Here is a 13,227-nt window from a genome sequence, read left to right on the forward strand (position 1 = left end):
ACATTCGACATTCAACATTCAGAACTTATGTATAACTGACAAACGAACAGACTTTTGAATGTTGCGCAGCTCGACATACGACATTCAACATTCAGAACTTATGTTAACTTGCCAACGACAAACAGAAACCTGGAATGTTGCGCAGCTCGACATACGATACGACATTCAAACATTCAGAACTTATGTATAACTGACAAACGAACGGACTTTTGAATGTTGCGCAGCTCGACATACGACATTCAACATTCAGAACTTATGTATAACTGACAAACGAACAGACTTTTGAATGTTGCGCAGCTCGACATACGACATTCAACATTCAGAACTTATGTATAACTGACAAACGAACGGACTTTTAAATGTTGTGCAGCTCGACATTCGACATTCAACATTCAGAACTTATGTATAACTGACAAACGAACGGACTTTTGAATGTTGCGCAGCTCGACATACGACATTCAACATTCAGAACTTATGTATAACTGACAAACGACACGGACTTTTGAATGTTGCGCAGCTCGAAATACGACATTCAACATTCAGAACTTATGTATAACTGATAAACGAACGGACTTTTGAATGTTGCGCAGCTCGACATTCGACATTCAACATTCAGAACTTATGTATAACTGACAAACGAACGGACTTTTGAATGTTGCACAGCTCGACATACGACATTCAACATTCAGAACTTATGTATAACTGACAAACGAACGGACTTTTGAATGTTGCGCAGCTCGACATACGACATTCAACATTCAGAACTTATGTATAACTGATAAACGAACGGACTTTTGAATGTTGCATAGCATCCGACATACGACATTCAACATTCAGAACTTATGTATAAACTGATAAACGAACGGACTTTTGAATGTTGTGCAGCTCGACATACGACATTCAACATTCAGGAACTTTATGTATAACTGATAAACGAACGGAACTTTTGAATGTTATGGCGCAGCTCGACATTCGACATTCAACATTCAGAACTTACTGTATAACTGTCAAACGAACGGGACTTTTGAATGTTGCCGCAGCTCGACTTACGACATTCAACATTCAGAACTTATGTATAACTGGCAAACGAACGGACTTTTGAATGTTGCGCAGCTCGACATACGACATTCAACATTCAGAACTTATGTATAACTGACAAACGAACAGACTTTTGAATGTTGTGCAGCTCGACATTCGACATTCAACATTCAGAATTTATGTATAACTGACAAACAAAGGACTTTTGAATGATGCGCAGCTCGACATACGACATTCAACATTCAGAACTTATGTATAACTGACAAACGAACAGACTTTTGAATGTTGCGCAGCTCGACATACGACATTCAACATTCAAAACCAATAACTGACCAACGACAACAGAATGTGAATGTTGCGCAGCTCGAAATACGACATTCAACATTCAGAACTTATGTATAACTGATAAACGAACGGACTTTCGAATGTTGCGCAGCTCGACATTCGACATTAAACATTCAGAACTTATGTATAACTGACAAACGAACGGGACTTTTGAATGTTTGCGCAGCTCGACATACGGACATTCAACATTCAGAAACTTATTTATACTACTGATAAACGAACGGACTTTTGAATGTTTGTGCAGCTCGACATTCGACATTCAACATTCAGATAAACTTATGTATAAAACTGTTATAAACAAACGAACAGACTTTTGAATGTTGCGCAGCTCGACATACGACATTCAAACATTCAGAACTTAATGGTATAACTGACAAACGAAGGGGACTTTTGAATGTTGAGCAGCTCGACATACGACATTCAAACATTCAAAACTTATGTATAACTGTATAAACTAACAGACTTTTGAATGTTGCGCCAGCACGATATACGACATTCACATTCAACATTCAAAACTTATAGTATAATTGATAAACGAACGGACTTTTGAATGTTGTGCAGCTCGACATTCGACATTTCAACATTCAGAACTTATGTATAACTGACAAACGAACAGGACTTTTGAATGTTGTGCAGCTCGACATACGACATTCAACATTCAGAACTTATGTATATACTGATAAACGAACGGACTTTTGAATGTTGCGCAGCTCGACATTCGCGACATTCAACATTCAAAACATTATTACATAACTGATGATATAACGACAACGAAAGGACTTTTGAATGTTGCGCAGCTCGACATACGACATTCAAACATTCAGAAACTTATGTATATACTGACAAAACGAACGACTTTTGAATGTTGCTGTGCAGCTCGACATTCGACATTCAAACATTCAGAACTTATGTATAACTGATAAACAAAACGGACTTTTGAATGTTGTGATGCAGCTCAACGACATAGTCGCGACATTCGACATGAACATTCAAAATATCAGAACTTATGTACTAACTGACAAAACGAACGGACTTTTGAATGTTGTTGTGCAGCTCGACATTACGACATTCAACATTCAGAACTTATATATAATAACTGACAAACGAACGGACTTTTGAATGATTTGCAGCAGCTCGACATTCGACATTCAACAATCAGTAACTTATGTATAAAGAGACAAACAAACGAAACAGACTTAATTGAATGTTGTGCATACTCGACATACGACATTCAACATTCAGAAACTTATGTATAACAAGGACAAACGAACGGACTTTTGAATGTTGTGCAGCTCGACATTCGACATTCAACATTCAGAAATTTATGTATAACTGACAAACGAACGGACTTTTGAATGTATGTGCACTCTCGACATAACGACATTCAACATTCAGCAGAAACCATGTATAACTGACCACCGACGAACAGACTTATTGAATGTTAGTGCAGCTCGACATTACGACTATTCAACATTCAGAACTTATGTATAACTGATAAACGAACGGACTTTTTTTGAATGCTTTGCAGCAGTCGACATACGACATCATCCAACATTCAGAACTTATGTATAAACTGATCAAATATACGAACGGACTGTTTGAATGTTGTGCAGCTCGACATTCGACATTCAACATTCTGGAACGTAATGCATAACTGACAAACGAACGGACCTTTTAAATGTTGCCGACAGCTCGGACATACGACATTCAACATTTCAGAACTTATGTATAACTGAACAAACGAACGGACTTTTGAATGTTGTGCAGCTCTCGACATTCGACATTCAACATTCAGAACTTATGGATAAACTGACAAACAAAGGACTTTTGTGAATGTTGCGCAGCTCGACATAGCGGACGACATTCAACATGATCAAAACGATATATACTGATAAACTGATAAACGAAACAGACGCGATGTCGAATGTTGTGCATCTCGATCATACGACACTTCAAACATTCAGAAACTTATATATATAACTGACAAACGAACAGACTTTTGAATGTTGCGTCCAGCTCGACATTCGACATTCAACATTCAGATCTTATTTATAACTGATTCTAGAACGGAAACGCGACTTTTGAAATGTTGTGAAGCAGCCTCGGACAATACGCACATTCAACATTCAGTATCATTATTATAGAACTGAACAAACGAAGGACTTTTGTGAATGTTGCGTCAGCTCGACATACGACATTCCAAACATTCAGAACTTATGTGTAAACAGACAAACGCACGGATTTTTACTTTTGAATTTTGATAGTGTCCAGCATCGACATTCGACATTCTACTTCACATGTATTGATAACACGGACTTTAAATGTTGCAGCTCGATAAAATTGATGTAAACGAACGGACTTTTGAATGTTTGCGCAGCTCGACATTCGATTCATTCAACATTCAAACTTTTGAATGTTGTGCAGCTCGACTGGTCAAACAATAACGGCCAAAACAGAATTTGAATGTTGCACAGCTGACATGTTTTGCAGTTCGAGATTCCACAATAAACATTCTCCAATCAGTTACCTTCCTTCATGTATTAAACACACTATAGTGTAGGCTTCCGTATCTTATGTATGCGTATGAATATTGTTTTGTTCGTTTAATTAATTTATAGGCGACAGGATTATTACATATCGAAAAGCTCGCGAGATTTCATGAGAGAAGTTTCAACAACGTACATTACAGGAATCCACAATTCAATCGGAATGGAAATATTGGCAGACACGAACACAATATACAAAATGTATATAATCATATAGTTTATGCATATGGTCCTATAGCTCATATTATAAGGATTAGATAAATATCACATTAATTTTGTGTTTCTATATTAGACATTTGTTTATGTGACATGTTTTATTTAAACCCTTGTCCGTATTTGACGCCGTTCGACGTCACGCTAGTGTAAACGTATAAGTATCTTGTGACCCATCTATGTTTTCAAATTTTGTGCAGCTCGACTTTGGTAATTCTTCATTCAATCAATGTCATCGTCTTATCAGCAGGATTTTGTTTTAATATTTTGCATTTTGACATTTTCAATTCATCAATCAACATTAAGTGTTATTGAGCTTGTAATAACCCATTCTGATTCACAATGTACAATGTTTATATCTAAGTCTAAGTTTATATGTACCAGTTCAACTAAATTTTAACATTGTGGAGGAACTGGTGGGCTTTTTGTAATGATGAAATCGACAGAGCTCGGCTAGGGGTGAATATACATATTGTATGTCATTCTTCATACATAGCCTCCCAGAATGGTTGCCTGATACTCCTTGGGTAAAAGTGTCAGGGTTAAATTTGGCCAACTTGTCTATATTAGAAAGTACCTCTTCTCTGACCGCTAAGAATGAATATAGTCTAATCTATAATATGTAGCAGACCGAAGGTGTTGTGATTTGAATGACATCATGTGTATCATGGCATTGACTAAGCAGGGGATCAAGAAATCGGACCACAAGAATTCAAACAGGTTATTTGGATATAAACGACTTATCTGAATGTAAGGAATGGATATCTCTCATATTTTATCAATGCATCCCCAAAGGATGGGTATTCAATATTGCTAAATAGATAGTTGAAAAAATATTTTTTGATTTGCTTCATGATAACTGAATCCATAATTGCAATACCTGATACTGCTGAATCAGTTCCAAACTAGAAAATAGTGTAACTAAGATATATTTTTTGTGTAACTTACTGAATTTGAGAGGCCAAGGACCAGTTAGAGTCCACACACGCTATTACAAAACTCAAAAAACAGTTCTGGTTCCTTATTTTCATCAAGTTCGTCATTTATTTTGCCATGATTGTCGTCCATTTCATGTTTCGTCTCTTTGAAACTAAGGCGACCGAGATCAGACATGACAAATTACTTATTCGTTTTGTAGGTACTAATGGGTATCACAAATTGTTCAAAATGCATTATTAAGCATCGAAATGATCTATTTAACCTTTACTTCCATATTAAGAGCTATAAAGTATCACAACCAAAATGGCTTTATGGGGAGGAAAAGGAAAGAGAATTGGGACTCCATAAAGTTATGATTTCCAATCTGCAGTTTTTACAGTCAAACCTCTATTTTCTGTACCAGCCTGAACACCCCCCCTCCCCTCAATAAAAGCAGACAGAGATGATGATGCTACCTCCGGTCTATCATGACAATAGTTCTGCGATAAATTGCATTATCTAAACAAAAAGAGAAGGAAATCAGCAATGAGCTGGACAGAGGCCTTGGCCGGATCCATCCTTCTACCGATTCACCAGTCACAGAAAATCTTCGTGACTGGTAGACGCAGAAGAGGAAGACATAATTGATCGGGTGGTGATAGGTGACACGTCCGAAGAAAAACCTGCCTGAGCGAGGCGTCTTGAGATAGCTTCCGCGTGTGAAGGTGGATGTTCTCGGGACTTGAATGCATACTCCTGGGCCGTGCTGGCGCGCAGGATATTGGTTTGGGTGGGAGAACTAGAGGAACATCTACCAAAAACTACAAGAGCTCCGGAAATCAGAGTTGTCTCACCCACAGGGGCAATATCAGAAGGAGAGAGCAATAATCCTCCCAAAGCTAATGTAGAACCCTGCATACCTGGTTATATGGAAGGAAAGCATAAGAATGCATCCGTCCCAATCCAGAAATAGTGCGTCCACAATTATTTGGTCTATCACCACCGGACAGACAAAGGTTGGCAACTAGATTGTTCAGGAAATTGGCGAAATGATCTATGTAAGGCCTGTTTCCACATCTGAAAAATGCCCGCGAAGTTCGAGGGATTTAGCTCCATTCTGACAGAACCGGCTGGCGGCGCCTTGAAAGAGTATCCGCCAGAACAGTCAACCTGTCTGGAAGATGCTTGACTAAAACAGTGAAAACAGATAGCGAGGGCACAAAGGACTGGCGATGGCCACCCAGGTAAGCCCTCCGCCCTTTCATTGACGCATCCGTGAACAAGGTCATTTGTGGAAGCTGTCGTGGACAACTGAATCCCCCATAGAACATTGTCTTTTAGAGTTTAACACCGAATAAATCCTTCTCCGACTGGTTGAGAGGAAGCTAATTCCCTGATGACAGGGACCCAGTTCGCAAGGAAGAACATCTGGGGAGGTCTGATATAACGTCTCCCTAGAGGGACTAAATCTGCCAGAGCATTGAGGTAACCCAGAAATCAAGGAACCTAGACGTGGGACGAGCCGATGGAGGTCAAAGCAAGATCTTTAGCCTTCTCTATTATCCTACGGTGGAAAGGTAATACTCTGAACCGTGTGGAAACAGTTTCCCAGGAAGACAAAGTCTTCAGAAGGGGAAACCTCGGTCTTCTCCCTGGAAGGAATGAAGCCGACTTTGATTAAAAGTTTCAGGACCAGACGGGTGCTCTATTCTAAAGAATACCACACTAGCTGAAGCATGAAAGAATCGTCTAAATAGATGTAAACAGCTATTCTTCTGGGATGCAGAAGTTCGTTTCCTCTCCTGAAATCTAATCCTCAAAGTACCAGAATCTACAATTGGAGGAGTGGAGTCCTGCAGAAAAGAACTTTCGTCTGGAACGACAAAGGAAAGGGAGAAAGAGTCAGGAGCTCTTCTTATTGCCCCCAGGAGGGCTTTTATCCTTATCAACCTTTCTCTTGTTGCCCTTCAACTAAGGCTTCGATTTCGGCTGCACAGCAGACTGGGGAGCTGAAGTTCCAGCCTTCTTATCAGGAGGCGCTGACCCCTGTGAGTTACTGGCCTTCACGCATTATCTTCAAACAAAGGGCAGAAGTTACCGAGGCCTCCTTCAAATCCTTCTGAATAGAAGAGAGAGTCCCTCGAAAAAGGTTAGACCAAAATACAAAGGGGCAGTCACCAAACGGGAACGACAAGGTTCCTCAAGTAAGCGGTTTTTTTTCAAAACAAAAAACGCCTTGCCAACACGATATTGACAACAACAATGAAGCAAAAACTCTCAATGCCCTGGTAAGGGCATATCTGTCATGTATGTTTGCTTGCTCTGTCTCAGAAATCCAACCCTTGGGCACATACCCTATATAGATGAACCGTCTATGTAAGACAAAATCTGGATGGAAAGCCGTACCAGCCTGATATTAAAGAATGGAACCTTACTGTATATGAAATGAAACTCATTACCAAACATGATATAACTCAACACAATTTTTTACACACCAATCGTCCATTATTATAGGATATATAGACATATTGCCTATAGAAGATTTGTCAGGTGGATTTGGCATCGTTTGGGGCGCCACAACAGGAAAGTCCTTCCAGCTTGTGTAGTGCAGAAGATTAGAGACATGTTTCCTTCTGAGGAATACTGTGGATTCAGATATGCCCAAGTCTGAATTGATGTAGTTCTTTGCTACTGTTGTGGTTTAGTGTTTTAAATGAAAATCTTTATGTTGTCATGACTATGGCCGGTGAAAACGGGACCTGTGATGTCTGATCAACTCATTCTTGTCGACACGTTCAAAGGTTGATGCAACCGATGGAGGATGATGGTTGTTTAAAACTTTGATATCCTCAGCAGCATCTGCATAGGTCGAGCACTCATTTTTCCTTCTGTCCACAATAGCTTGTCGAATGAGTTCAACATATCCTGAAAAGAAATACATTAATTTGAAAAGCAACCATTGTTTGAGTATGTTGTTATTATTATAAGGATATCAAATCATCCCTCTTCGTTATAAATTATAAAACCACGGAACGTTCTGATTTATGTACGTGTCGTGTAGATAATTTACATGACAACATACAAAAATATCTTTAACAATTTTTTAATTCAAACCGAGCCTTTTTTACATTGTGAATTCTCATCATACATAGTTATAGACAAGAAACTCAATGTTAATCCAAAGTTTCTTATAAGCCACTGATCAAGTGATATTATCTGTTAAGAGCAAATAAATCTGCATTAGTCATTGACTATTTGAGGCATGAAAATAAAAATAACATTTACCAAATGTCGGTGGAGGTTTGCATGGTTTTACAACTGCTACTGTGCCTTTCTTTGCCTTCGGGTAGGATGTGGTGTACTTCAACTGGCCGTCTTTAGTAGTTGCCTGTGGTCTGTTGCTGTTCTCATTATAATGCAGGACAGCAACACAGTTCCTAAAATGTGATAAAAAATATTTCTTGTAAAAGTATTTTATCACATTCAAAATCAACATAAACCCTTTCAATTTTTTTTGCAATCTCATAAACATATATGATATACAAAAATATTACAAATGTTTCTATCAATATTTCCTATTGTAAATTTTACAAGTACAATTAGATATCAGAGTTTGGATAACTGAGGATGTTTAGGTAAAGACCATTAAATATTTCCTTGTTTAGTATTGGAGATACACAAACACATACAGTGAAACCTGTCTAATCAGACACCTGCCTTTTTTGTCACCCCTGTCTAATTTGACAATGTACCGTATTCCAGTACACCAAGTGTAATTAACAACAATACCTCACTTTTCCAACACCCTGTCTATCTTGACCAAAAGAGTCACTTCCCCATGCCCATGGTGTCGGATTACTCAGGTTTTGCTGTATATATTTTGTTTGTATGCATCTGTTTATTACTGTACCTTGCACTCATTGCTGCGTAGTGAAGTGGGTACTTTTAGGGGCATAGTGGTTAACTATGGAGTGAAACACTTCCAGGCTGTAAGTTTGATGAACTGGTGACAGTTTGGGCACATCCTTCATGAGAAATTTGCTGGCAACAACCTCCTTGATAAGCTTGTAGGGCACAGATCCTGTTAATAGAATAATATAATTTTATTATAGAAAAATCCAAAGGTCTGGGTTTTTTAAATATATATATATTGGCTGGATTCAGGTACACAAAAAGTTCGGTCAATGATTATACTAGTAATGGTTACCGGTATTTAAAATGAAATTCAATTCATATGAAAAGCATTTTATTATCAAAAGTGAATTGGATTTATATTTACTTGCTGATCATAGATATTGAATTAATGATCTGAAAAGTGATGAAGTCGCCTTTATGAATTTCCTGTCATAACTATCAGCACTTTCAACCTGTGACTATATAAAAAACTAAAACAACTGCAAAACTTTACCTTCTCTCAGCCAAGCCTTTCCTCGATCATTTCACCATGCTCACAGGCGGGATACATCTCGGAGTGGCCCTCATGGATGTTGCTGATGTGGTTCACCACTGACAGCCATTTTGCAGAAACGAGGTCACCATCGCCACCACAGGAAGCTGATACCCAGTGAAGATGGTTAACGATCGCCTTGATCCAAGGCCTGATTTCTTTGCCTTGCTTTTTCTTCGAAGAAGCCTCCAACTTCTTGGATATGCCTAAAATAATCAAAACAAGGAGGTCTTGAAATCTTCAATTTTCTTTAAAAAAACATACCTAAATACTTTTGTCTAAGAAATGCAAAATATGACAAGCTGCAAAAGGGTTATTGCTGTAAATACAGTGATGCAGAGCGCATGGTATCAGAAACTACACATGTACAGCACATATACATGAAAGATGAAATATGCCTAACACCTACATTAAAATAATCTGGATATTACTTAGTCACACCACGTGTCGACTAATTTTCCGTTTCGTATCCAAATGATGTATTTGTAATATTTACATACATAACAAATGAAAGATGCGTAACACCTACATTAAAATAATCTGGATATTACTTAATCACACCACGTGTCGACTAATTTTCTGTTTCGTATCCCAAATGACGAAATTAATAATATTTACATGTATTTATTTGCAAATATGTATTCATCGTGCATACCTTTTGCAACATGCCACACATCAAAGTAGTGCTTCTTGTCGGGGTGTTGTTCTCTCATGTACTTCTTGACCATGGAGTGGCGATCAGTGACCAATGCCTTCACATCTATATGCCGAGATAGGAACGCGAGGCCTCTCTTGAGTCCCTCCAGCTCCATATGATTTGAACCCGGAACTTCATTACACTACAAATGATTAATAGATGGTTAGACAGTACTATTTCACTTCAAATTTTCAAAAGTTTTATGGAAATCTCACTGAGGTTACGGAGTTATGTAAGAAAAAAATTCTTATATATAGCGGCATTTGGGCCCGGGCTTTTATATAGAAAAGATTTATTTTCTGACACTGCAAAATTCTCAACACACCACCAGTGTTAGGACTAAAAGCAAGGAATTCATTAAATATTCCTACTGTGTTTTCATGTTATTCTAATTAACTCATTGTTACATTCAAAATATATAAACACCAGTAACGTATCATATACAGTACCAATATTACAGTATAAGATACGAGTAATGCCTTCCTATATAGCTAACACAATTTGCTTGTTGCCTTAAAAATATTACCTTCACTAGATTGGTGTCTAGAACCTTGTTTGCCCTCCAAGTCAATAAGCGTATAACTGCCATATTTGGCGGAGTACCCGGGCGAGTCACATCTTGCATCCCCTCCAAGGATCACTTCTTTTCCTTGCAACTGTTCCAGGGAGATTAGCTTGCTCACAATCCCATGTCATCTGAACAGAAGGCACAACATACAAACTCTGCAGGCGGTTGTAAGTCCTTGCACTAAACATCTGCAGGTTCATATTGTTGAACAGCTGAAGGGCCTTTGATGCATTGCTGTGCCGCTTGTCATGATGGCTCCAGCAGTCAAAAGATTGCTCCATGGCAATGTCTTGTGGCAAGGCTGACTCTTCCACACAGATGAATATCCACAGCTACATACAGAATTTGTCACTATCATAGTTCCTCTACTAAATTGCACAATGGGTGTACATCGCCCAGAACAGTTCCTACATAAAGAGAGAAGTTCTGCCAGTGCTGTCTCACTAACCAGGAACTGTTTTTCAACCTCAGGTGCTATATTTGTTTCCAAGCGATAGCTTGTTACACAGACCTCACCTTCAACATCATCATCATCACTGCACTCAAGGTCTTCATAAGGATCATAACTGCAGTCACTGTATCCATCTATGTTGTCATCTTCTTCATCATCACTTTCACATGAATTGTCCTCCATGGCCACACCACCTGCAGGCGAAACATCTATCTGCATCTGTGGGTCAGTCTGGGTGCCAAAAGTTCTGTAGACTGGTGACGTTTGCGTGTTGACCTGAATACAGCGGGTTCTCTGAGGGGGTAAAAGCTTCACCTGTAGCTTCTTATTACTGGTGGTATTTACAGTCTGGGTCTCAATTGTGTTTTTGCATTGGGGTATCCTGTGTTTCCATGTCTTCAGGTTCTATCATGTCACTGTCTGTGACAGTCTCAGCCCTAAACTCATCCATTGCACTTGACAAGACCTTTAAAAAAAAGCAATATTTTGTTAGAATTCATCTGTAACATCTGATATCACATTACATATTGTATAATTGTTTGCAAATTGAATTATCACTGCACAGAGTACAGAAAAATGTATTTATTTTTTTAAACTGAACTCTACATTTATACAAGTTATGAAATTGTTGGTTAGCCCAAAATGACCAAGAAAGTCATGTCATCTAATTTTAATGGTAATGTAGTAAAAGTATACACAGGTTATGTTGAGACAGACCAAACATAATGCAGCTTTATGCGGTAAATGTACAGCTCCGAATAATTCCAGGATACTTGCAATTGTATTTTGAGGGTTAAGGGTTGGGGGATAATTTATGGGGGTCTGTTAATTTGAATTGTAGTTGTACATGTCACAGGAGTCCGTTCAACACATCTACAATGTATTGTTTAACCACAGTGACATAATCCAGCAGATATTCAGTTACTTCACCCATAATATATTAATGTAATTGCATCTGTCACATACAAAGTAGGGTTCTTTATACTTATTAGTGCCTCATATAAGAGAGAGCTTGAGTCTATACAAAATACAAACCTTTATTTAAATTCTTTTTTAAATTGAGGAATTTAAGTTCTAAATTAGGTCACAGTGACCTGGTATTTGGTAGGTTTAATTAAGTTCCCGGGGGGGGGGGGGGGGCGGGCTAATGAACCAATATCACGAAATCAGCATACTTTGACGATGAAATACTTTGACCTGGACTTTTTAGTAAGGCCAAAGAAAATGCTTTTTTCGCTATAGCCGGCCCTCCGACCCTCTCTAAATTTTACCCCCATACCCAGAACTTTTTGTTTTATTGACAAAAATAAAATCAAAGTTTAAAGAAAATCTGTATTTTTCCCCTAGTTTTCGTTCTCCAATTACTTTTCCCATAAAAAATCTGCATATATTCAGGTTACATATTTGTAAAATGCTTTATTGAACATGAGTTTGTGACCCTAAACAAACATTTTATTTTTTTCTTCGCCTTATATCTTTGGAAACTTGTCTCAAAGTTTTAATTCTTGCTTGTATTGGCTAATCATATAACATCCTTGACTCATTTATAAAATCTCACATGGAAATGAACACTCAGTTATAAAGATTGCACTATTTTGAGTATTCCCCTATTAGTTTGAAAATCGCGTATTAATCAATATACTATCATTTCTTATTAAAATAATATACCTTCAAGTTTTAAATAAAAATCATGGTTCATAATATTAATGTACATACTGTATTTCATAGGTTACAATAAGCTGAATAGTTCTAAAAGATTACCATATCTGACTTTTTTTCTTCTTCTTCTTTTAGCTTTGATTTAAGTGATTATTAGGGTAGTCTTATTTAAATGGAAAATAAATTTATTTGAGGTTATATTTATATTATAAGTTGTATACATTCAGAAACAATGCCATGGCGGATGCATTCACATTATTTTTATTAATTTCATTTTTTGTTTAAATTATTGTTTTATTAATCAAAACAATTATTTATTTTTAATAAATTTTTTTTTATTTAGGA

General features: G+C 37.7%; 1 pseudogene; it reads right to left on the minus strand.

Moving 5' to 3' along the window:
* Positions 1–7,565: 7,565 nt before the first annotated feature.
* Positions 7,566–11,266, minus strand: LOC138326938 (uncharacterized; annotated as a pseudogene).
* Positions 11,267–13,227: the final 1,961 nt, after the last annotated feature.

This window comes from Argopecten irradians, chromosome 7 (genome assembly GCF_041381155.1).
Source record: "Argopecten irradians isolate NY chromosome 7, Ai_NY, whole genome shotgun sequence".
Taxonomy (NCBI): Eukaryota; Metazoa; Mollusca; class Bivalvia; order Pectinida; family Pectinidae; genus Argopecten; species Argopecten irradians.